Genomic DNA, 26951 nt, shown 5'->3' on the forward strand with positions numbered 1-26951 from the left:
CTGTCACCCGAAAGCTCCAGTTTAGCATCCTCAACATATGCTATTCTCTGCACTAAAAATGTACTTTCTTAATGCAGTCCCTTCCAGCATAGAGGTCTGTAGTTGTGCTGTTTCGTATAAACACATACTCTGTTTCCTTAGAAGAGTCAAGCAGATACACAGCAGTTACTTATTAAACTGAAGGTTTAATGAAATCAAACTAAGCATGCATTGAAGTGCTCTATTGAACTGCGTCACATTTTAATTTCTCAGGCTCTGCTGATAATGTTGCAGGGTGCACTAGCCTTTCGATCTGTAACAAGGTCTCTTTTACACAGAACATTGCATAAATCATGCACAAACTAAAATGCCTAGGAAAGATTATAGGAATATACTAAGCATGTATGTTAAGTGTCCTGAATATATTCCCAGGCTTTAATATTTCCTGAGAATTGCATGACCTCCATGTACTTAATAACTTTAGTGTAGTACAGTCTCACCCAGTTTTCATTTGAGGGTGTGTGAAACTTGTGGTATTCACAACATCCATTTGTCAAACTCTTATCTAATTATATTTTCTGAGGAAAATAGTTTTTGGCTTTGATTTGATCCTGCTACCCAAAGGCTTTAACAGATGACCCCTAGTTCTTCGTGTGGTGGAGGAGGTAGTAAGCAATAATCTCTTATTCACTCTATCTTTGCCCTCTTACTCACTTTATCCTTTTACTTCCTTCAGGAGTAACCTTTCTCAGGCTGAAATGTCAAGACTAACATAGTCCTACATAACCTAGTTGCTCTTAGCAGGAAAGTCAGACCACACTAGGTATCATCCGTTTCAGACATCACTGTGTTTTCCTGGCTTTTTTATATCTTTTCTGAGGTACAATGCACAACAGGTCTTTCTTTGTTTTAAGACAATCAGCTAAAGACAAAATATAAATAACACTACTGCTGTCAATGGTTGTCATATAATACTACTGAAAGATTGGTTTAGGATTTCCTTTTAAAATTCTGCTAGCAAAAAAGGATTGTTATAGCTTTTATATTGTACACAGTCAACACCCCACCAAGTGCTTGCACATCCTAATATCTGAGCTATGTGAACTTCACCCACTGCTAGTAAACCATAGCCTTCACGTTATCGGCATAACAGTATCTGCATTTCAGCTTGTGATTTTAAAGACCTGACTATGCACATCTATTATTAGGGCAAGTCATTCAGGTATTGATCGTGTTCCCAAGCATAATGCTCTCTGATTTGGTTGGTTAGAGACATTCCTGTGCATATCACAGTTATCACAGATATTATAAATACTACAGGTATTACAGAAGACAATTTACACTGGGGTATCTGAAAAACATTGTATATTTATGCTTAGGCAACTGCACCTTCAGTATTTTTCTCCTAAAAATGTAACCAGGAAAAGGAATCACTATGCTAATCTGTTCTGTTCTTTTTTACTTTTGGGGTGGAGGATAATTCAGCCCTTATGATCATTTAGTTAGTGCTGAGATTTGTCAAAGACATTAAAGAAGGCTAAGAATGCAATGCAGTTTTGTTTTGTGAGTGATTATTTTTATCATTTCTCCCCCTGTGTATTTTTCAGCACTCAGTTTTATACCAAAACAAACCCGAAAATTATTGAAATTCCTCCTGGAAACACATGAAACAGCTAAAAGGTATGGATACTGTTTCATGACAAATTTCCTTAGGACCACAACATTAACTAGGGTTTGTTAAGATATTGAGGATCTATCACACTAAAGAAGGAACTTCATCCTAGGAGAAAAGGAAAAAAAAAAAAGAAAACCCCGGAAAGAATATAGGGTCATTAAGAGACAAGTGATTGAATATGAACTTCTACTATAGTTATGTAGAAAAAACAGAATTTTTTAATGAGTTAATGCAGTAATAGCAAGAAAGTGATTTTCACCAGGATCATGGTATTGGTGAGACTAGTACTGGAATATAACCTAAAATATACAATGGGTTTTGAAGTAACACTGCAGTTCTGGACAACATGCAGCAGAGCTATGGGGTTTCTCTGCAGGCTGACAAAGAATATTTTATTGCAAAAGTTGTTTCTCAGATGAATAAAAAAACCCTTTGACTGCATCTAGTTTACCTGCTGGGAAAAAGTAGATGCTATGGAGTTCAGATTTTCTGATAGTCCAGACTGAGGGACCTATGGTTTCCATGCCATTTGGAAGGCAGGATCTAGTTTCAAAAGAAATCAGAGTGAAGGCAATAGGAGGTGAATGACATATGCCTTAGTCTCACTCCGATAAGGAGCTGGGGTGGTTCCAGAGTGCCATATATACTGAGTTTAAACATTGGCTCCATCACAGAATACATAAAACTTTGCTGGGAGGAAATACCAGGTATAAAACGGCTCCTTAATCTTGCAGACAAATTCCAATTAGAAATTCACCACACATTTTATGCACTAGGCATAATTAATCACTGGAACAAACTACCAGGAGAATTGATGAATTCAACATTTCTTGATGCCTTAAAGTCAAGACTGGATGCACTCCTAGAATTTATGTGACAGCTAAACATATGTTATATAGCCAAATACAATACTTGTTATTGGGGTTAATATTGCAGATAATAGAGTAAATTTGTATGTTTGGGGGGTTTATTTTTTCATAGTGGAAGTTACACTAGTGGTCTTTTCTGTCTTAGAACACTCTAAAGCTGATAGAGACTTTTATTATGGGCAACACTGCTCCAGTTTACATGCGATTATCCTCCCCATATATCTTATCTTGCCTTTTTCCCTCCATTGTCTGTGACACGGTTCCCATTTGAAATTCAAGCTCCTGAAATCTGTTAAATTCCTTCATTGCCAAATAAATTAATTATTGACTCTAATAGGAAGCTAGTAGATTAATAAGATAAGAGATCTTAAACACTTTAATTGGATTTCACTGTGAGGGTGGTGAGGCACTGGAAAAGGCTGTCCAGAGAAGCTGTAGCTGCCCGATTCCAGGAAATGTTCAAGTCAAGCCTGGATGGGGCTTTGAGCAACTTAGCCTAGTGGAAGGTGTCCCTGCCCATGGCAGGGAGTTGGAACTAGATGAACTTTAAGGTCCCTCCTAACCCAAACCATTCTATGATTCTATTATTTGGGTCCAAACAACCTCCAACAAGCACTAAAGAAGCAGAAGTGAGATATAATACCTAATATGCATCAGTAAGACTCATTTTACTCAGCCTTTCTTTTGTAGCAGCTAGTTCCTCATGAGAGTACAGAAAGAAGTTTTTAGGTTACCATATCCAATTTATTGATATCTTCAAGAGATAGTTGAATAACTCCTTTCATAAACTGATCAATGTCCATTTTAAGAAGACAAACTCCATTGGCATACCTCTAATTTCTCTTATTCCAAAATCTGATGACTATAGAATCACATTGTAATTTTCATCCCTCAAAATTTTTCTGTAACTGTTTGTTCTTTACCCAGCTTTAGCCTACTTATCACCTGGAGCATAGATGCCAATATATTTAGGCCAAGTAGCCATACTATATCTAGGCATTATTTTCCTGAGCCAAACTCTTTTACTTGCTTCATATAAAGACAGGTTCTCCATGCATAACATCACTTTATTGGTTTTCTTTATTCTTTCAATTAGAATTAGTCTTTCTTAATTGTAGATGACAATGATGCTCTAACTGAGGTCTCAGGAGGCTTGTAGACAATGGCAGTATCTCTCTTCATCTCCTGAAAACAGACAAGCTTTTGCATTAACCTTTTTTGCAGCTATATCACATTAGTGGCTTGCAGCTATTCAGTAACTGTGTAAGACACCAAAATCCCTTTACTTTTCATTATTTGTGACTGATAAATTTCTACCTAAGGATAGAAATTCTTGCTATTGGTCCCTAAAGGCATAAGTCTGTACTGTGAGCTATTGAATTTTATTCCTTTTTTGGCACTCCAGTTCTCACAATTATATAGTTCTCCCAATAGAGTATCTGGCTTTTCCTTGGTTTAGGCAATGCTGCATATCTTGCTTGTATTAACAAATTTCAGTGGTGGGCTTTTTTGTTCTAAACTCGTTAACGTTCAGTGCTCTGTATTACTGATACTGGATCCTCTCTTAAGGGAATGAATGGTGGTCAGTGTCAATGAAAGTATTACCTGAAAGAATTCATATGTAATAATCTCTGCTCTAACATTAACTATTGACTGACAGTGTTTGACCAGTACATATACACAGGTTTCTGTTAGGTCCCTAAAAAAGATGAGGTCGGACAGTAACTGGCTTCTATTCCTATTCTAGTACTGACAGTAAATGTGGCCGGTCACAGTAGGAAACAGACTGTGTGTTGTCCGTATGGTTACAACAGGGTACAACAAGGGCTGACCAGGTATCAGCACATCCACTAGGAAAAGATGTGAGCACTCTATCTTAACAAGAAAAATTGAGCCTTCTGAAAAGAAATTGTAATCTTCTCAAAATGACAGGTCTTCAAAAAGATGTGATTTACTCAAACATGCACAAAGATTTGTGTATTAACTTCAAGTTCCACCTCTGGGTAGCTCAGCATGCTAACTACATGCCTTTCTGGAGGGTTTAGAGGTGTCACAGATACAGGCAATATACATAATACTGCTCTCAGATTACATTTCCTCTTTATAATCTGGAAATCTATATTAATCTTATGTATTATTTCATAATTTATTTGCAGAATTATTAAAATATTAAGTAAATGTTGTAAACACAGGACAGTACATATAAATTACAATACAGCTGTGTCTTTGCTGGATATAGCTACTGCTAATTAATTGGTCCTGGACAGTTAATAAACGGTGCAAGTACTCACCAGAAAAAATGATTGTATAATCATTATTTTAACACAAAGAGGATGCTCTTATGATGTAAATGCTGCTGTATTACATATCAGAGGATGTAGACTGTGTTTTTCTGATTTTCTTTGTAGACTATAGAACTTAAATATGAAGTCTTATTACTGGTTTCATTAAAATCACTGAAGTGTTTTACTTCTATGACTGGATCTTTGTCACAAGGTAAATTATTAATGGTTATTTGGCATCTAATAATTTCCAAATGTTTTACTGCTATATTTTCATGGAGAGTACAATTTAAAATTGACTGCCAAATTTTAAATGAGATTGTTTCTCCTGAGACTGTGGTGATTGGAACTTGCATTAGTTGCTCATTGAAGCAAATATATTTCTTATGACATATGTCATAGTTAGATGTTTTTATTGATACCAAACACTTTTCTGTTTTAAAGTATCACCATGAAACCACCTGCCTAAACGTTATTTATATTATAATTTTGCATTTTGCAGCAATTCAAAGACATATACTGTTGCATTTAATGGTTATAATGCCAGCTGGTAACATTCTGTGGGGTTTGTTCCATTGTTATTTGTTTTGCAAAAATAGAACTGTATAATACGTGATTTTCTTTCCACTTACAAAATGTTTTATTATTTAGTAGAAAAATGGAAATAATTTCTTTCAATATTTCTGGTGCTGTATCAAACTGTACTGTTATGGTAATGCTTGCTTATTGCCCTACATAACATAAAGTTGCAAAATTTGACCTTGACTTACAGATTTGGGTGGAATAAATACAAACTAATGCCTGATGAAGGAAATCTGTATTATATCCTAAAAGGCCAAATCTTCAAAATCCTTAAAATACCTCATTAACATTTCGATATCTGTTTTCAAGGAAAAAACCCACATAACCGTGTTGTAACATCCTTATTTATTGTTGATACTACCCCCAAAAGAATTACAAGTTAGAAGTATCAAGAGAGGACCTTAGCTTCTAAGAATAGTTCTCTCTCCTTGGGGAGAACTTTATCCAGTACTTTTGCATCAATCCTAAGACTAGAATTTGAATATATTCATTTTTTGGTACATCTAGGTAATCTTTGTTTAGTCTGAAGTAAGTTGGCTTTTTCTATGGGCAAAGGACCTGGATGTAAGCCAGATCAAACAGGAATGTGTTAGGAATGTGTTAGCACAGTGCTTCATCCTCCTTTATTGCCAACCAGTACAGATTATTAGTCCTAAATTAATACTGCAGTCAAAATGTTTGCTCAGTTTCTGATTTGAAGTTGGCTTATACCAGCCTACCTTGGAGCTAAAGAGTGAGCTCCTAACTGCATGGAAAATCTTGTGGATTTATGTCTTTAGAAGATAACCTTGATTCATATAGAGTGGTTCGAAAATGAGATACAAAACAACGTGACTAAAAGTGTTGCATTCATTTTACCTACCCCCAGATGCCCATTCTGTACTTGTATGCCTTTGAGGTATTCTTTTAAACTCTTGACATAGACAGCAGTAGCAAAAGACATTTTTAGGTTGCAAACAATCTCATCCAAAAATAGTCATCCAAAATAGGTTAGATGAATTCTGCAGTTGCCAGTTTTTCTTCACTGCCTGTAAAGGGAAGAAATACTCCGCAAAATACTTACTGATGCCCAACATCTGTGGGCAAATCCCTAAACCTAACTCCTTCTAGCCATCCACCTAGACAATATTGACAAGATATGTCTTGTTAATAGAAGTTTATGCTCTTACTGTCATTAAACCACCTAGTTTAGTGCACCGACTGCTTTAATATAAAAAGACGTAGAGTCCTAGAATCATAGAATCGTAGAGTAGATAGGGTTGCAAAGAACCTTGAGATCATCTAGTTCCAACCCCCCCTGCCATGGGCAGGACAGCTCATACTAAGTTATGTCACCCAAGGTGACATGAAACATATAAAAAGACAGAACATTTCTAATGTTGGGAAAGGAGTGAAAGACCGAAATCCAGAATACAAGAGAACTACCAGTCTATTCCAGAGTCACCTGAGACAATTCATTCTGAAGGGTAATTCCAGCTGGGTTAGCATTGTTGGGTGAAGTTGCTGTGGAGGGATGACTCAATGCTCTTGTATAAAGATAGTGATCCAGGAAAGAAAACGTTAATAATAAAGGGTTGGACAAGCAAAGTCACAGTGATAACAGCCTTGGCAAGCTGCAAGTCATGGTTCAGGCCCCAGCAGTCATAACATTTAAGAAACATTATAGTTGTGTCAGTCTTACGTGTGGACATTGTTTGGTTTTAATGTCTTTACTGAACCCAAGTTGTTCATCCTTTATTTCTCTTCTGTAAGATTACAGACGTGTATCTTGAATGAAACAACATCTAATGGCACGCCTCCAGCAAGAGGCACTTCTTTGGGAAAAACGCACCCAAGAGTTCCCTAAAAACATCAAAACATCAAGATTAACTTGTGCTTCACAAATTTAATTTCCGTTGCAATTACTTCAATGCCTGTTGCTTGGTCAAGTCAGACACAGGCAGAAGTCTTTCCAAGATTTCAACTCCTAGTTTGCACATGTCCAATTTGGCTAAAGAGCTGCCTATTTTCCAGTGTCAAACCAGAACAACCTGTGCTGATGTCGGCCGTGCTCCCTCTCAGGACTACTGGCTACTGGCAGAGACCTGCCAATTCTTTTCATATGGGGCTTTCACTGCCTTTATCCTTGTATTAGTATCTGCTGATAAAGTGTAGACTGATATAAAACTTTCCATTCAGATGAGCAGATTTGATTGATTTGTCTACTTATTAATAGAGTAAGTTCAGCAGAATTTAAGATGTAAATTTATTCTTGACCTTTTTGCACTTTCAGCCTCTGTTTTCTCCCCTGTGCTTTTTCCCCTGTTTACATTTCCTCATTCCCTCTGGTCCACATCAGTAATGTTAAGAACCGTAATCTTTTAATCTCCCATAATTCACTAGATTACCTTAAACTGATAATGGGACTGGGAGTTTGTGGCCTTTCTTCCCCTCCTTGTTCTTGTGGGACAGGTATTAACAGCATTCCAAAAGGAAGAGCCAGGCATGCCTCCTCTTTAGCAGGCAGAGCACAAAACAGACTATGACACCAAAGAGAACACAATCCTGGCACTGGAAAGGGTAAAATAGTAACAAGCCATCTGAACCTTGATGGTTTCTAGAAGCTACCAGCAAATATTTTGCTATGAAAGTAGGGTACCATGGTGGACATTCTGTGAGGAATGCCAACAGTTGTCTTGTCCTTGCTGAGGGGAGGAAAATTAACACTGCTAGAAGCGGAGGTTGGCTCCGTCGTGCTCGCCACCAGAGCTTCTCTTCCACTAGGACCAAGCACTGAGAATACATGTTTTGTACAAATTTGGTCACTTTTGGGGGTATGGTGAAAGTGCCAAAAGACTGAGAGGTAATGGGAAAGTACTTCACACTGGCGAGTGAGCAGCATGGGCTGCGGCTCTCTTCCAAGGGTAGCAAGAGAGAGATGCAGCTTGCCAGCCTCTGCTGTTTCCTGAGCTCCCATGCAGGAGTCTGACAATCTCTTCATGCCAGGTGATCTGAGGGCTGAGGGGGTTAGCAGGACCCTCTGCTGCTGGAGTCCTCCACACATGACAGCTGGATCGTCACTTTGCCATTACAGGGCACAGGGTGCGTGAGACTTCCTTCTTCCTTTGTCCCTTTGGCTGCAGGGGAGCAAAGCAGGCTGAGCTCTGCCTTCCCCTCTCAGGAGGGCAAGTGCTGCTGAATGGATCGAGATGGACCTCGCAGGTCTGGGTCTTGGTTTTGCTGATTCATGGATCAGAAGGCCATAGGAAGTCATCACAGACATTCAGCCTCACCTGTTAAGGAGGACTGGCTGTAGCACTTTCCACTCTCCTCGTTTACTTTTAAATGAAATGGAACATATATACTTTTAGGAAAAAATAAAACACCGGAGCTAAGTTAAAAACCAGTTACTGCTGGGGAGGTGCTGATGCTGTAAGGCCTGAACAGGGCACTGGCAGAGAAGTGCCAGGATGCATAATCCATGGAGGTGTGTGCAGTCCTGGTAGCCAGGATCCCACACCCTCAGTCCTCCTGAGCCCAGAAGCAGGATTGAATCCATTGGTCAGGAGGAGGGATTTGGTTTATCACTCTTATAACTTTTGCCACCGAAGATGTGCTCTGGTCTGAAATATTACAATAATATTCTCTTGTAAGGAAGTGGGGACTGCAGCATTAACCTTCTCCTAAACACTGTTTGTGTCTATTTTTTTCTTTTTGTTCCCCCCTGTGACTCAGACACCTTGCTCCTGTTTTCAGCATGTAATGTCCAGCTTTAGCTGGCAAAGGAAATAGGATCTAATTGAGCAAGCATGTTATCACAATTCAGAATTACAAGTTTTTCATCTGTTTCCCTTTTTGGTTATTTGGGTACTGCTACTCATTCTGTTTAACATGTTGACTCCTGTAAGGGCTTTTGGGACAAATAAACCTCTTGCTGCAAAATGGTCTCAAAATACCCAAAGATGGGTATGTTCTCCCATATCATGATATGGCATCAGCATTATATAAAGTTTGATTTTTTCTATTTTTGTCAGGGATTTTCCAAGGTCAGATTTTGTGGATTCCTCCTTAAGTGTAACTTTACATCAGCTTTTGTAATCTTTGAATGTTTTCTGATCCTCCAAGATGCTCCAGCTGCAGGTTCAGTCTCTTATGGGACTTGCTGCCTCCACTCAGCCAGCTACAGGGCTGAAGCTGATGATCACAGCCTATCTGATTAAGTGTAGTTTCCATGGTGGTAGCAGCACTATGGTATACAAACTGCAACTCTAGTATACAGCTAAAATACTTTTCAAACTGCCTTTTCACACTTTCAAGCTATTCCTCTAGACTAGTGCAAAGCAATAGTTACATGTGAGGAAGAAGACAATATGTAACTGTTATTTGCTGAAATTCAGCAAGTCAGGGTAATTGCCTGCTATTAGTCTGGATGTCAAGGGTACATGCTCACTTAGTACGACTGTTGTAAGATCTGAGGGTCACCTAAACTACTCCTCAAATATTTTTTTACCATCCGGAGTTCTGAAGAATGCAAATGTTTCCTAATAACCAGAATATTTTATCTCTAATGTTCTTTCCTGGCCAAGTAATAAGGTCAAGGAAGCTTTGGCCATAGTGGACAGATTTTTTCTGCTTCATTTATGCTTTGAGATAGATCAGCCTAAAATGGAGCATGAATGTTGTGACTGTCCTTCTTTCACTTGTTTTTAATCCCCTCTAGCTCTTTTGAGGTATATTTAAGTATATTTTCCAAGTTATGGGGAAAGAGGTTTAACTGATCTCTCTTTATTTGCTCCGTATCAGATTATGCATTTGCTGTTAAGAAGGAATGCATGTGTGTGCATTTGCATAAATAAACAGAACTTTTCAAAATCTCTCACCCCCAGTTTTTTGATCAACCACCAAAGAACAATACATCTTGAAAGGCTTTTTTTTACATCTCTTAACTTTGTGTTTTTCATCGTGTTCTGTAAAAACATTACATTTTTGAAAAACTGCGCTGAAAAGAAATGTAACCTCTTTCAGTTCTGAAATCCTTCCTTTTAACCATCAAACTTAGGGACTGTTTTTCTTCTACGTGCTGGTGAAAAAGGGGAGACAAAGCAAAAGTAAAAGTGCTCAGTTTTGAAAATGTCTCAGCTTTTGAAAACACTTGATATTTTCCATTTATAGTAAAAATCCTCTTTCTTCTCCTTTCAACATCACTATTTAAACGTGACCTCAGAAATATTTTTCAGACCTTTTTTTTTGACATAACCCAAGCTATTGGCATGAGAATGCAATTCTGCTTTTTCTGATTAAGTAGTGATAAATTCAGTATCACTTTTGTTTCATTTGAATCTTTCAGTCTGCAATAGGTCATATTTGTTCTTATCCTGGGGAAAATAAAGCATAGTTCTGGAATTCAAAACTTTATCAAAGCAAGGTATTTGCCTTCACGTGAGTGGAAATGTTATGGTGGCTTCTGGTTCTCATTTTTATGATCGTTGACATAATTCAGATCAACCAAAGCAAAAGAAAGTTTTTATTGGTCACTGAGCATTTTAACATAAGTGAAGTGGGAACAGTCAAAAGATAAATCTAAGTACCATTTACAGATTGGAAAAGAATTTTTTTTTTCCAAGCAATAACAGGAGGTCTCCGTCAGAAAGTGAGAAATCCTGTATAGAAGAGGATCCTCTTCTCTCATGGGAACAGACTAATCCCCCTGACATTGGAAGGGTGTTCCCTAAGCAAGCAACTCCCGGCTGAGGTGTGGAAAAAGGTGAAAGACAGGGTGAAACTGAGTCTGTCTCAGCTAGTTTTGAAGACTTTGTTCTTACACGGAAAAGATTCAAGCAGAAAAGCACCAAACCTCCACCTCAGACTCTGTCTCTAAATTATTATTTCTTTTGAGCAACAATTTTCAATATTTTCAGATGAAATTCAGCAACAGGTCAGGACAATAGAACCAACATTCATTTACTGTAAATAATAAAAAATATTGCTTGACCTATTCTGTCTCTTTATTTTTTGGTTTGGGTTTTTTTTTTGAGTGTCTTATTTTCTCCCAACTTCCTGACAACTTATAGAATCTAGAATCATAGAACAGTTAGGGTTGAAAAGGACTTTAAGATCATCTAGTTCTAACCCCCCTGCCATGGGCAGGGACACCTCACACTAAACCATCTCACCCAAGGCTTCGTCCAACCTGGCCTTGAACACTGCCAGGGATGGAGCATTCACAACCTCCCTGGGCAACCCATTCCAGTGCCTCACCACCCTAACAGGAAAGAATTTCTTCCTTATATCCAATCTAAACTTCCCCTGTTTAAGTTTGAACCTGTCACCCCTTGTCCTGCCACTACAGTCCCTAATGAAGAGACTCTCCCCAGCATCCCTATAGACCCCCTTCAGATAGTGGAAGGCTGCTATGAGGTCTCCATGCAGCCTTTTCTTCTCCAGGCTGAACAGCCCCAACTTTCTCAGCCTGTCTTCATAAGGGAGGTGCTCCAGTCCCCTGATCATCCTCGTGGCCCTTCTCTGGACTTGTTCCAACATTTCCAAGTCCTTTTTATGTTGAGGACACCAGAACTGCACACAATACTCCAGGTGAGGTCTCAGGAGAACAGAGCAGAGGGGCAGGATCACCTCCTTCGACCTGCTGGTCATGCTCCTTTTGATGCAGCCCAGGATACGGTTGGCTTTCTGGGCTGCAAGCGCACACTGAAGCCGGCTCATGTTCATTTTCTCATCAACCAACACCCCCAAGTCCTTCTCTGCAGGGCTGCTCTGAATCTCTTCTCTGCCCAACCTGTGGCTGTGCCTGGGATTGCTCCGACCCAGGTGTAGGACCTTGCACTTGGCATGGTTAAACTTCATGAGGTTGGCATCAGCCCACCTCACAAGCATGTTAAGGTCCCTTTGGATGGCATTCCTTCCCTCCAGGGTATCAACTGTACCACACAGCTTGGTGTCATCAGCAAACTTGCTGAGGGTGCACTCAATCCCACTGTCCATGTCAGCGACAAAGATGTTAAACAAGACCGGTCCCAACACAGATCCCTGAGGGACACCACTCGTTACTGGTCTCCAGCCGGACATTGAGCCATTGACCACAACAGTTCTTTATCCACCAAGTGGTCCATCCATCAGATTGTTGTCTCTCCAATTAAGAGACAAGGATGTTGTGTGGGACAGTGTTGAACGCTTTACACAAGTCCAGGTAGATGACATCAACGACATCAACTGCTCTACCCCTGTCCATCAGTTCTGTAGCCCCATCATAGAAGGCCACCAAGTTGGTCAGGCAGGATTTCCCCTTAGTGAAGCCATGCTGGCTGTCACCAAGCACCTTGTTTTTCATGTGCCTTAGCATGCCATCCAGGAAAATCTGTTCTGATATTTTGCCAGGCACAGAAGTGAGACTGACTGGCGATGGAACTTGGAGGAACTTGGAGGAACCTGCTTTTCTATCATTCTAAGATATTTGTTTCCTCAGTTGACAATCGTTAAAGTTTAAAAACTTACCATGGTCTTTAGTCTTACAAATAGACAGCTGGACTAGCTTGACTATAAAGCCATAGTGTCCTCACTATCAGCTGAACTGACCCATGATGTGGCATGCTGTTTTCCAGAGAGTGGAAAGATTTTGATTCGTCAGCTTAACTGGAAGCATAGCAAAAGCATTGATAAAAGGAATTAGGAGTAACAAGACTAAAAAGAAAAGAAGGAATGAACTTTACAGTGTGCCGTGGGCTCCAAACCCACAATGTTCATAATTTGTAACTCAAAGATCCTACCCTAAGAACCATTCTGTAAAACAGGAAGGTCATTCACAGGGAAAATAAGCTTTTATATGAAGGAAAAACCAAACCCACCAAAAAAAAAAAAAAAATACAAAAACCCCAAACAACAATAACAACAACAAAAAAGCTATGGTTCATTAATTGCATGTGCAGGGCACACACTGGAGAAAATAAATAGGTCCTCTCATACCTGAAGTAGCAAAAAGAAGAGGCAGTGGTAGGATAGAAGAGACGAAACGATAACATGAGACATGACATGAAAGACAAAGTCAGATAAAGTGAAAGACCAAAATAAGAAAGGACAGTGACACAAAGTCATAGTACAGTCTTAACAAGCCAATGTCAGGACTCAGGATCATGGATGTTTTCAAGCTGTCTGCAATTTCCTTCAATAAATTGGCTTTAAAGGTTTGATAGCATTTCCCACACGAAGGTCTGCAGCCCCATTAAGATGTATTATATTGGCTAGCCACAGGTTCCAAGTCCCACTATAATGACGGTTTTAGTTTAGAGTAAAGAATTTCTTCTATTATAAATTATCATTAGTAAGAAGATGTCTGTCAGTTGACCTTTCTCAGCAAAAATATCATTGGTAAAATCTTTCTAAAGGCCTGACATATGTCTCAAATATATTGTTTAAATCCTCATTTTGGGTCCAAAATCTTGTCTTCAGCTACATGCTCATATTTCACATTAACATCAATGGAAGCTTAGTTCAAACCCAAGGACAAAATTTGTCCGCTATTCCTCAAAAGAGTCTGAAGTGGTATGTGAAAGTTTAGGCTTCTACAGATTATAGGATCACATATATATTGGTTGGAAATGACTCCTAGAAATCTCTAGTCCAACTTTTGACTCAGGGAAGGAGAATTGCCAACAACTGCCTCAGATCATACATTCACTTTATCGAAGCAAATCTTGAAAACTTGCAAGGATGGAGACAGCACAAACTCTCAGGGCAAAGTTTTTCAGTGTTGCAGTGCCCTGTTAGTGAGGAAAAGCCCACCCCTCCCCTCCCCTCTCTTCTCTTCCCTCTTTTTTTTTCACCTTTCCTCTTTCTTCCTCTCTCTTCTCTTTCCTTCCCCTCACCTCTCCTCCCCTCCCTTCACTCCATTTCTCTCACCTCTGTGTAACTCCCCTTCCCTCCACTTCCCTCCTCTGTGTAACTCTCTTTGAGATAAAAGATTTGAATTTAGGTGTTGTCCTGGGTTCAGCAGTAGCAATCATGTTTTTTCCTTTGTGTTAACTGGTGCAGTGCTGTGTTTTGAGTGGCGACTGTACTTGTACTGTCCACATGCAATTATTAATAGATGCACTAGGAGTGGGATTTAGCTGCCTGAGCATAAACGCCTTGTGCCACTTGTGGTGCCCCAGATTATCCAAGACATCTGCACAGGGCTGCACATTACAAAGGCCCTGCAGAAGGTTTGACCCCTCTTGGAGCGTGTGGCCAGATAGGGTTCCCTCAGACACCTTAGATGACAGCAGACACCTGTGCTGACACCTGATTCAGAGCCTCTATATCTTATTAATATACTGAAAGAAACCTACAGTGGTATTCAGCTCAGTCTAAAATAAAGGTTGAATGACCATAGGTAAGTGCCTACGGGTACAACAGCTGTCTTAACTCCTGCTGTAGGCAGTGGAGCTTTTAAGGATGAAATTCAGTTGTAAGCACATAGTTGTTTAGTACATTTCAGATGTGTAAGGGAAGCCTGAGCTGTCTGGATGGGGTTGGAATATATGACGAAGAATTTATAGGATACCCATATCCTCTGATCTGGCAGATGGAAACCAGTTGGAATATCCAAGGGCATCTAATATAAGCAGAAGCCTGCTGATTTTGGCAAGGTGTGGGAAGTGAGGAGGAAGATATGGGTGTTAAGCAGATGTGCTGAAATCCTGTCAGTAGCCAGCTCTTGTCACTTTCTCTATATCACAGAAACAGTTGACAGCACATATTGACACTTTCCAATGTAAAAATTGTCTCAGCATCAGTGTTTCCCAACAATTTAAAGTGTTGACACCCTAAATGATGGATTTCAAAGAGAGAGAGAAGAAAAAAAATAACAAAAAAAAGGATCTTATGTAGGAAGAGGGAGACAAAAATGTATAAGGGAATGAAAATTTGGGGGTATAGTCTCTGGCATGTGGATGGAAACTACTCAACCGGAATGAACTCTGGATGATGTAAGATGGGGACAGGGCTGTGAAGTTGGGTCTCAGAGCCCTGAGGCTCCAGGAAACCACAGGATGGTAATATGAAAGGATAGTGAGGAAAAAACATAAAGAAGATGGCAGAAATGGAAGCTGGAGGGGAGGGATCTACACTGGAGATGCTTCTGATAATAAGCAGCACCAGGGCCTGTTCACTGGCCCCAAAGACAGCTGGCAGACTTTGAACATAGCCTTGATGTTAAGCACTCTCTGACTCCAACCAAGACAAAAGAAGTCCAAGATTCCTATTGGGAATGTTTCTGGCCAGGGCTAATTCCTGTGTCCAGGCAGCACTGGAGCCATGCCAGCTGACCAGTGACAACACCGAGAGGGAGTGTTTGAATGACAGCTGTGTGCCAAGGCTCAGATAACTGTCCTGGCTCCATTTGATTTAGTAATTGATGTTTGTAGCATCCATTCCCAACAGCTTTTCCCAATGGCCACTTTGGATGCAGCCCTGTTTTGGATGCCAAGCAAGTTTAGTTACATAGAAATGAGCCACTCTGTGCTAGTTGCCCTCAAGGTTGCAGAGCAATCATTTTCTGCTTCATTTCCCAAATATAACAATCTTCCCAAAATGGACAAGAGGAGAAGAAAGAAGACAGGAATGTGTTGTTGATAAAGAGGAAATTTGGGGATAAGAAATCCCCTGCTCCCTGGGAAAATGATTGGAAACAGCATGAGGGATAATGATGTCTTGATTTTAGGAATGACGGGAAGGCAAATGTAGTAAATGCCTCCCCAGCATCATAACAATGTGGAAACACACAACACCTTCCTACTTACTTATGCTTGAACAGCCGTGTTAATTCCTGGCTATAGCACTGGCCAATTTTTGGGTCTTCGCTAGACTCTAAAGAAGCCTGAACAGAGTGAAAGTCAGAACTACAGCATGTGAAAATGAGAACAATAAACACCATTACGACCTTATAACCTTCAAATAGAGGATACCAGATTATCCCTCTGAATGTCTGAATTTCATGCAAAGAAAACAAAAGCTTAATAGCTCCATACCCTCTGTTGTTTCCCAGTAAATTGTTCTGTGCAGAGCTTGGTGGAGAAATTTTATTTTAAAGGAGATTTTAGTATTTTAAAATGTACCCTTTTTTTTTTTCTTTCTTTTTTTTTTTTATTTATTTATTTATCTAAAAGCCTGATTCCATAAGATGATTTCAGATTTTGGGGTCTGAAAAGATCTCCAGTTTTTAGGAGACTCTGGTTTCCAAGATCTGAGTCAATCTATCAATAAGTTTACCCTGAATGTTTGGTCTGTAACAGTCCTGGAGAAATTATTTGGCAGGAAACCAAACAAGCTTTCATCAAAACATTGCCAGATTTCTGGAACAACATTGTCTGAGCTGTACATTCCATACAAATGGTTTGATTGTGATCAAATGATAAATGAAGTCAGAATATCTGAGTATTTCTGAGCAGCTCTGCTCCTGATTAGTAAATCCACTTGTCTGTCCTTCCAAAGTCCATCATTTCACTGCTGCCATTTCCTGAACAGAAACAGCAAAATACTGCCCTCCTGCCACTTTGTTTTACTTCTCCCTGGTTTCCCAAATTGTTTTTCTGCTGATAATTTTCTGGATTTTTTTAACCCCTTTATATATCCACAAATCTACTGTCACACAAATTCTTCAGTTGTCTAAAAAGAACCCATAGAGAAATCTCAATTCCTTTAATCAGATTCAAGGATATATGAATTTTCAGTGTGCAGAAGCCATCTGTGTGGTTCCAGGTGAAGAGTAGGGTTCTTGGTCCTCTGCCAGATCATTTATTTCTTATCTCTAGAAGTAAGAACATAAACATGAAGGAATCTTCTAATAAGCAAGAACGTTACCTGTCTGAAATATCAATGTATCCCAAGTATCTCAACAGTGTATTATTTATTAAAGAAGAATAATTTTCTATTCCTCTTGCAGTTATAGCTAGTGGTGCCAGTTACAGACACGGATGGCACTGGCTAGGTATGACATGAATACAAAACAAAGTGATTGTAAAGCTCAAGGCCAGGGAAGTACATAGCCTAGTGAAGACTGGAGATAATGTGTGGGCATGGTGAACCAGGGAGGTCAGGAGAGCAGCTGGACATTTCCACAGAATCACAGGATGGTTGGGGTTGGAAGGGACCTCTGGAGATCATCTAGTCCTACCCCCTGCCAAGGCAGGGTCACCTAGAGCAGGTTACACAAGAACACACCCAGGCAGGTTTTAAAAACCTCCAGAGAGGGAGACTCCACAACCTCCCTGGGCAGCCTGTCCTAATGCTCTGCCACCACTGTTCTAGTGTTCTAACTCAGCTGGGTTTCTTCTGCAATGAAATGAGCTGGGTCAGATAAGGGGTTTACAGCTTCTCATATGGTTGAAATTTATCTTGATTTTTCCTGAAGAAGACAGATTCCCTATTTAAGCAGCAACCCAGGAGATGATTGGGACCTTTATAAGGGCTGTATAATTTATAAAAGCAAAGCCAAATTTTATCTTCTTGCCTTAAATGATCTGGGTATATTGAATAGATACACAGATTGTTTTTTTTCTCAAGCTAGCTTGGAATTTTCTTGTTTTGGGGGGGGGACTTGAAGAAAGGTGTAAGTGTCTGAAATGTTCCCTATTTTACATCAGTTAATTTAAACAGAAAACAAGATCCACCCCTACTGTTCTAATGAACTCATCAATGAATAATAATGTCTGGAATATTTTTCCTTTTTTTTTTAACACAATGCATTTTATCTTTTATATATTTCAGAACTGATGGGTGTCCACATAATGTGCCATAATATCCTCTGAAGTTGTGCTTTCATTTTTGCTACCCTTACTTTCCTCTTACATACTGAATTTTCTGTTAAATTGCAAACTTACAGAAAAACTAGTTTTTCCAGCCTCAGCCAGAGGTCTGCTTGCTGGTTGTCACAGATTTACTGTGGTTTTGAGAGACGCAGTCCAAGCAAGGAGCCTTACCAAAAGGAAGAAGTGGATGGCTCCCTGGCTGCCGCTCCTAAAAAGCATGTAATTGTTGAAGGGATTACTAGGCTACAGAAGCAGTGCTTTGACTTAGTTCAATAAACCTAAGAGAAATATTTGAATTTCAGAAGATCAAGTTTTGAAAAAAAAACAAACAAAAATAAAAAACCAAGTAAAATGATTCTGTATCTCATATTTTCTATAACTTTTGATTTGATGGAAATGTCTCTATTGTGTCTGAATCAAAATATCAAAAGGCAAATAGAAGGATTTGTTCACAATCAAATTTCCAAGTATCTTAACTAGTCTATACTAACTTTTTCTCCTCCCAAGTATTCTGTTATGAAGATCAATAATAGTTGCCCTTTGGCATTTTTTTCCATGACTTTATGTATCCACCAATGTTTGCTTCATTTCTGTATCAAAACTACAGTGCTGCAAGCACTTTTTGTCTACCTGAAAGCTTATTGCTGTACAAACTATTGCCTGAGCAATGTAGTCACACCTCATCTTTTACAATGAACAAAGAATTGACATTGTGTTTTTTGTGTGCTCAACAATCCTCGTATCAAACACAGTTCAGGCCCCTACACTTCTTTTTACTTCACTGATTTCAGAAGGTATTCAAGAAGGCTGTTGAAAAATGTTCTAATTTCACTACTTGCCTTCTCAGTATTTGTAAGACACTCTTATTAGCTTTTCTTAATGCATAAGAACCTTGAAGAGTAGCTAAGTAGATCAGATCACTAATTCCTGTGAGCTAAGAAAAGGAATTATTTTCTTCTCTATTTTCTAATTTGAGCTCCTTATGGCCTACATAAATTTTTTGCCTGCATTTTTTTTATAGCCAAGAAGGCCAGGATTAACTGCAACCACTAAAAAAAGAACCAAACAATAATGCAACAATAATGGTTAAAAAGTTTAATGCTAGTGCCTGAATGCTTGGTGCTCTCAGGAAAATTAATTTTCCTGAAAACATTAATTATTCCTTTTCTATGTCCAATGCAAATTGAGTAAGTACAATGCTAAATGACCTTGAACATTAAAGAGGCTGATGCAGCTTTCTGGTAAGTTTCTGGATCTCTTACACTTTGAGCAGATCACATAGGCCCTGAAGTCTTCCTCAGTAGAAGCTGTTGTGGTTCCTAAAATCTTCACAGCCCTTTGTTTACTGATAGTCTTCTCTTCTCCCTATAGATTCATTCTTCTCCAAAAGGTAGATTTCTCTCATCTTAATTTGAATAACTATCACATAGCTGCTTATGTCTGAACAATTTTCCTTGAATCCTCTTTACAGACACAAAGAAGTGGGTACTTTTACCATGCTACTCTTCTGACCTGCCTTAGGAGCAGCTAAATCACCAAGTACATTACTCACATCTCCTCTGCATGTAAAGCAGTGCTTGCTTCAGACATAGATATCTACATTAAGCCAAGTGAATTTTGCCATGATGTATCATAGAATCATAGAATGGTTTGGACTGGGAGGGACCTTAAAGCTCATACAGTTCTAACTCCCTGCATCTGGCAGGGACACCTTCCACTAAACCCGGTTGCTCAAAGCCCCATCCAGCCTGGCCTTGAACACTTCCAGGGATGTAGGACCAAAAGGTAGGCAGCAGACTGCTCACAGGCTGTACAGAGCCAGGCCTTGCTATCAGTGGATTAATTCTGCACTGAGGTCCAGCTGACCCACAGATCCGATGTGGGCAGACTGCACAGTGCTGCATCATGTGTGAACTTAATTGTTCAGAGACCGGTTTAAATACCTCTTTACTGTGCTGCCATTTTGTTGGCATCTATTTTAGCCCAATATACATGGATTTGGGAACATTTGTGCAGTGTGCAGGAACTCATCGCTTTTGCCAGTGCTATCAGCTTTTCTGATGTAATGGCAAATTTCTGATATTTACTTTTCTCCTTTTCTTTTCTTTTCTTTTCTTTTCTTTTCTTTTCTTTTCTTTTCTTTTCTTTTCTTTTCTTTTCTTTTCTTTTCTTTTCTTTTCTTTTCTTTTTTTCTTTTCTTTTCTTTTCTTTTCTTTTTTTTCTTTTCTTTTCTTTTTTTTTCTTTCCTTTTTTTCTTTTCTTTCCTTTTTTCTTTTCCTTTTTTTTTTCTCTTCTCTCATCTCTTTTGTCTTTTCATCTTTCTTCTCTTTCTTTTCTCTTCTCTTTTTTACCTTTAACAATATTACTCTTTTGCTTGCTTCCTTCCCTCCTCCTTTGTTCCTTCCTTTTCTCTGTTGTTTATGGAATAGATAAACCTGTGATGTGGATTGTTGAATTTAATATAGCTCATAAAACAGAAATCTGCCTGTTTTAAACAAGCAGCCTGACAGTTCAGTTTCACACAGGTAACATGGATCTGCCTTCTATTATGTCTCAAATTTAAGGAACTTAAAACCTGATGGAAAGGACCAAGGCTTTACTCCATGTGATGCCTTTTGAAATAATAATTTGGAAGGGACAAAACCCTCCCAATTAGAAATAGTGCCATGCCCTTTGGATACGATCCCCTAATTGAAGTTTGCTCTGATGACATTGTTCTGTGTATTTTGTGACTGGATCTGATGCTGATATGATTGCAATAGGGTGGAGTTTCTGGTGAACAGGGCAGAACTGATCTCCTTCCATTTGCAATTTAAATAAATCTCAGCAGAATTAATTGCTTGTGGTGCAAATACTTCATTTCTAAGGATAACTGGATTTATCAAGGCTGATTCCCTACTCAGTTACACACTTTTTCCTGTAAATGAGTGTCTATTAAAAGAAATTAATTGCAAAACTCATTATTTGTGCTAATGAAATAAGCAAATTAAGCCTTTTCTTTAATATATATTTTTTTTAAAGTTCCCTTTTTTGGAAACTTTGAAACTTTTCTTCACACATTTTAGTGTAGTCTTACCTGTTACATAGAATCCTATAAGGAGCCTAGAGGATTCCCATCTGAGCCCTTCTAACTGACGGTTTAGTAGAGAGAACCATGTAAGGTAATGAACCAAATGCCCCATTAGTGACTAACCTAAGTCAGTAGCTTCAATAAATAGTTTAATCTCATTGTTAAAGAAATAGTGGTGCTGCTGTAATATGAATAATTCATAGGTGCCTTAGTGCACATCAGAGAACGTTAACTAAAGAACATTAATGGAAGGAGAACTAGGTTGTGAGTGTATTGAACCAACTGGAGGCACTGGAGGCAAAAATAACTGCAAAGATGAAGAGCTATAGCTTTTTACAGAAGTAACTGTAGTCCAACAAATAATTCCTTTTTTTTTCAGATAGGTACTGAGTTTTATTACATGTCTTCTTCACAGTGTCTGTAGTCGTGGCCTTTCTGTCCAATCAGCCTGGCTTGCTCCAGTCTGCTGTCAAGCAGAAAGAATTTCTCCTTCCCTATGCATTTGCACTGGAGAGGCAACTAGATTTAGACCGTTCCCAGTGATTCCTAGCCAGCAAAGCTGATTCACCTTCTTACCAAACAGCTCAGCAACTTGTGACCATAATTATTAGCCTGATTGAGAAAAATTAGACCAGATTTGCTGAAATAATTTGGGTCTTGCTGATAGAAATGGCACTTCTATTTGCTATTGAGCAGGAGCTGAACAGGAAAATTATAGTTATCAGGAAAAGGTCAAGGATACACATCTGAGGATGGGCTAGAGTTGGTGACTTCAGCAGAGCAGTGGTGAGAAGCAATGAGTTGGCTGTGTGCTTCCCAAATTGCAGCTTGGATCACATTTTAAACTACAGCTGGGAGAGAGACTGTAGGTGCCCCCTTACCTACTCTCTCTGTTCTTCGCTCCCTCCTCTACTTCTCTCAGCTTGCCTGTTCCTCAACACACATCTACAAGAATTAATGTCAGGAATTTCTCCTCTGAGGATTCAGTCTTTTGGAACAGCCCTCCCTATCTCTGCCTCATTGACTTACATTTGTTCATCAGACATCCACTGAGAAAAACTATTTTCCCTTGTTTAAAACACCTAATTATTTCCTTCCTCTCATTGATGATTTATCTCCATAATTAATTAATTAAAAGTTTGGCCTTTTGAGGTACAGTTCCTCTTTAGGATGCTACATAACATGAAGCTTTGTAATACGCTTACAGTTAGAAAAAGCAAATGGATTGTAAAAAGGCTATAATTTACATTTCTTCAGAATTACTGCTGCATTTCAGTGGAGCAAGAGCACACTTTTCCACCCTGCATTAACTGGCAAAGAAGAGAATGTAAAATGGAAATGTTTTCTGGGTGTTGAGCATGTTTCATCTCACCAGATGGAGACACCAACTTTTGTGATGCAAGCAGTCACACTGGGCTCCCCCTTAGTGAGATATTTTTAGAGCAATATCTATACCATTCTAAAGTAAAACAAGTCAAATTAATTGTTTACTAAAGTGCTTTTTCTATTTGTTCAATTTGACTGTAAGAAGAGACCATGTTGACTTACTGCAATTTGCACATCCACCCTGCAGACCTTTAGCCTGAAGCGTCCTATCCATTGTAACTTCCTTGTGAAACAATTGCGCAAGCTATTCTACTGCACTATTTTACTTTCCAGGGAAAACATCATTATGGAGAACAGAAAGAAATACAAAGAGAGTAAGGAATGTCTGTTCTAAGGAGCTACTAAAATGAAAGTTGAGAAGCATCTAGGAGACTCATGGATTGGACATGCTGAACTAAGTACAAGAGCAGTGACATATTCACTGTAAAAACATTGTTTACAAAGCACAGCAAGAGTAGTGCTTGACTGAGTCCCACATGGGGATGCATTCTAGGCTGTAAATTTTGTCTCTTGGCTTTCATTTCTGAGAGATAATGAGGAAGAGAAGATGCAAAGAAATTTCATAAAAAGAAATTAGAATCCCATGTGGCCCAATTCATATTTTTAATACAGAACATGCATGCTATTGTAGAACTCCTGGTTAATTACATGTTTTCACACAACTAGCAACAAAAGCTTCATGCTGGGGTGAAAAATAGGAAGAGCAATCTCATCAGAAAAGCTGTGCACAAATTTAGTACGTGAAGTCAAATCATCATTCTATTCCATCAAGCTCAGTGAAAAAAAACAACTCAAAGACTGTAGTAGGCCCCTAGTCTTTTCACCCTTGGCTTAATTATGTTACCCTCTGCTTAAATTATTTCACCCTCTGCTTAAATTATGTCCTGGAAGTATTACAATGTTTAGAAAGCTCTTCAGCCTCCAGCTGAGTCTGCCCGTATTGGATTCTGCTTTTTTATGTCTTCCTCCGATACAGTTCTGACTCAGGGCATAAAAGCTGCAGCCACAGATTCTCCTGGAGGATTTGACAGAGCACTGCAAAAGAGCACTTGATTTTGTCTTTATTGCACCACACATGAGTGCGTCCATCTCGTTAATGTAGGAAATGTGTTATCTGAGGGAGAGGAGCTTGGAAGTGTGGAACATCAGTGGTGTGTTTTAGAGCCTCTGTTTTTTTATTTTATCTATTAGATGGCACGGCAAATTAAATGTCTCATCATGATGAAATAGCAGCTTTTTCAAATGTGTCCATTTGGCAAGAAAACGTATTTTTGTCAGTGCGCTAACCTCAGCCCCACAAGGGGGCTGACTGGCTTCCACGCTCTAATAAAGGAAATGACAAGCTGGGTTAGCTGTTGCTGGGCTCTTCTTTTTGTGCTGAAAGCATATATTTGTTAGCTTTCACAGGGGATCCTTCCCTAAAAACTTTTTCATCTAGCAGCTTGCTTCATTCACAGAAATGTTAGCTGTGGAAGGAGGCCTAGGAGTATCTTGTGTTGCTTCCTGCCCCTTCTGTGAACTGTTCCTGTCTGAGTCTGTGATTTCCTTTCCTCATTTCCTTATTCTCTTTGCAGACTTCCCCACAGTTGAGCATACTGCAACCACTAATGAGTAATTTTCTAGCACTGTTACTACTTGCTAATGCCCATGCCAAGACTTCAGTACCTTACAAACCTGCGAATCTGATAACTTGCAAAATCCGAGAGAGAACTTCTAATTCCACATCCATAACTCTCTCGATCTATCTGTCCTCTGAGATCACATTTTCCAATCCCATGTATTAGGTTGCATCTTAAACCATATCTTTCCAAGGTCCATCCATTGAAGAAGTAGGATGTGAAACTGCAGGAGGGGCCTGCTGTCCTCTGGGTCTGAACGTTTCCAACGCAGCATGATCAGACCCTACTCCTCTGCTGACCAGGGTGCAAAGTCATTAGTAAAGGTGGAGCTGGTGCCAAACTGTATGAGTAGTTTGTTGGCATAGCTACTGTAACAGCCTGTGCCCCACAGCCTATCTCTGGTCTAGAAATCACTTTATCTCTGTCAACATAATGATAAATTCTTCTCCTAATCAGGGTAACTTTTTTCCTGAGGGTTCTAAGCTGAGAGGCTGAATTCACAGTCATTACTCTGTCCTTTACTCTTTTCCCCACTCAAAATATTATAGCATTTTTTAACATCACCCGTGTTAAATTTTAGCTGGACAACAACAACAGCCTGTTCCCAAACCCCTCTAGCCCCTGAGAAACCCTATCTTGGTCAGAAGCATGCATCAGCAGTAAGTATCACCACAGGTTTAACAGACCTGCTTTTAACTAGCTGCTTTGCTCTGTAGGGATTAGTATATCAAATTCGAACATCTTGCTCTTTATCTCTGAGATAATTAGGGCATGCCTGCCCCCTGGATGTAAAGAAACTTGAACAAACTCTGCAGCTAACTCCGGAGATGGCAATGTGATGTGTTGACTGAATTCTTACATCTTCAACAGCTTTGGCACCTCTGCACCATGTTCCAAAACATGATGGAAATCAGTCCTTAATGAGAGGGAAGGAAAGACTGCAAAGGAATCTTAACAAGGGTTTTTCAACTCTCCTTTGACACAAGGACTTAAGCACCCCTGGAAGCTCTAAAAGATCAGTATAATAACACTGTGGACATAATAAAGACGCAATATATTTCTTAGCTCTGTCTGGCTCACGTAGAGATGTAGGTTTGTTTTGAAATTCACAAAAGCAGAATACATGGGTTCTGTAACAACAACAAAACAGGCTCACATTTCTGCCCACTATGGGAGAGGTGAGCAATGCATTCAGGCTCTCGGTGATCAGACCTGTCACATGAAGGTGGAAATCTGTAACTGTAAAAACAAGAATGGTCTTGAACAAAATGTCACACAGAAAAGCACCATGAAGAGACTGGAGAAGGAAGTCAAGGTGAGGTTTGAGCTTTGGTAAAGAAGTAGAATCTGATATTGTGCCCTTTTTCTTCCCAAAGTATACTTTTCCCTCTATAAAGCTCATCAAAAGATTATTTGGTAGACAAACACGCCCAACAATAAATGACTTCCCTCTCCATAACACCTTGACACTATGTTCAATTTGTTTATACACAGTCTTTCTGTCCTAGCTACATATAATATTTAAATATAAAGTGCTAACAAGGGCATGGGGGCTTTTAGGCTTTTTTAAAAGAGGGTTTAGGAAAACTGCATAAAACAGTGGAGGGGTTTTATTGCTCCTTGTTGCCTTTTTTGTGTTCTCCTGAATAGGTCCACTCTAACAACTATATTTTCAAATTAGCACAGTTTTTATATTCTTATTTTCAGTTCCAGTGTGCCTCATGATATTGTAAAGTAAGAAAGAAATTCAAGTGAGAAGGATGGGTGATGGAAATAGGTTTAAAGTATATTTAGATGAAAAGTTAACTGCATCCTGAGGTTGTTAGGCAAGGATATAGCTAGAAGAGGTATACGTACTGATTACTTCCTGCCTACTTTTTGTATTATACTGTGCTGAATTCTTTTTCCTGGCTTATATATTTAGTATCTATCTATTTAGTGTTTTGGATGGATATAATTTAGAGCAGAGGTTGGACTGATTGTATTCTTTATAAAAAACATGTTGTATCACATACTTAAACCCCAAATCATTAGACTTGGTTTTACTTGTATGAACTTGCCAAAGCAACTTTTGTTGTTTGCTTGTTCACACAGTCACACAGTATGCTAGAGATTGGAAGGGACCTTGAAAGATCATCTAGTCCAATCCCCCTGCCGGAGCAGGAACACCTAGATAATGTTACACAGGAATGTGTCCAGGCGGGTTTTGAATGTCTCCAGGGAAGGAGACTCCACAACCTCCCTGGGCAGCCTGTTCCAGTGCTCCGTCACCCTCACTGAGAAGAAGTTTCTTCTCAAGTTTGAGTGGAACCTCTTGTGTTCCAGTTTGTACCCATTACCCCTTGTCCTATCATTGTTTGCCACTGAGTAGAGCCTGGCTCCATCCTTGTGACACTCCCCCTATATATATTTATATACACTAATAAGGTCACCCCTCAGTCTCCTCTTCTCCAAACTATAGAGACCCAGCTCCCTCAGTCTTTCCTCATAAGGGAGATGCTCCACTCCCTTAATCATCTTCGTTGCCCTGCGCTGGACTCTCTCCAGCAGCTCCCTGTCCTTCTTGAACTGAGGGGCCCAGAACTGGACACAGTATTCCAGATGGGGTCTCACCAGGGCAGAGTAGAGGAGAAGGAGGACCTCTCTCGACCTACTAACCACCCCCCTTCTAATACACCCCAGGATGCCATTGGCCTTCTTGGCCACAAGGGCA

This window comes from Pezoporus flaviventris, unplaced genomic scaffold (genome assembly GCF_033815535.1).
Source record: "Pezoporus flaviventris isolate CSIRO_AGI_PZ_B2104156 unplaced genomic scaffold, CSIRO_AGI_Pfla_v1 ptg000031l, whole genome shotgun sequence".
NCBI lineage: Eukaryota > Metazoa > Chordata > Aves > Psittaciformes > Psittacidae > Pezoporus > Pezoporus flaviventris.